General features: G+C 33.4%; 1 protein-coding gene across 1 annotated transcript in view; it reads left to right on the forward strand.

Annotated features, from left to right (window-relative positions):
* Positions 1-344, forward strand: part of LOC119590664 (longitudinals lacking protein, isoforms H/M/V-like) — a gene marked incomplete at its 5' end in the record, with an annotated part of 13,501 nt that overhangs the window by 2,355 nt on the left and 10,802 nt on the right.

The following is a 344-nucleotide window of genomic DNA, read 5'->3' on the forward strand; positions in this document are numbered from 1 at the left end:
ACTGTGCAGCAGGTTAGTTGGAGTTACAGCCACTGATATTTTGTAACCTTCATTAAATATTTGTTTTTATAGAGTCCCTATCTGGAGATGATTAGAAAAGGACTGGAGGGCATTTTGATTTATTTAATGAGTAATTGAGTTGTTTTAATTAATCACTTAAGTTTGAAGTCATTACTATCTCACAGAAGATGACAGAAATCTTGCACAAACATACTCAAAATTATTAATTTTATTGGTGGTAGTGTTAACCTGTTTTACACGGTGACACTGGTTTTGGCTCCATAAAGCACCAGTGGAATATACTGTGATGCTGATGTTCATGCCATAATTCCATTTTATTTTAG

The sequence above is a fragment of the Penaeus monodon genome, chromosome 27 (genome assembly GCF_015228065.2).
Source record: "Penaeus monodon isolate SGIC_2016 chromosome 27, NSTDA_Pmon_1, whole genome shotgun sequence".
Classification (NCBI taxonomy): domain Eukaryota; kingdom Metazoa; phylum Arthropoda; class Malacostraca; order Decapoda; family Penaeidae; genus Penaeus; species Penaeus monodon.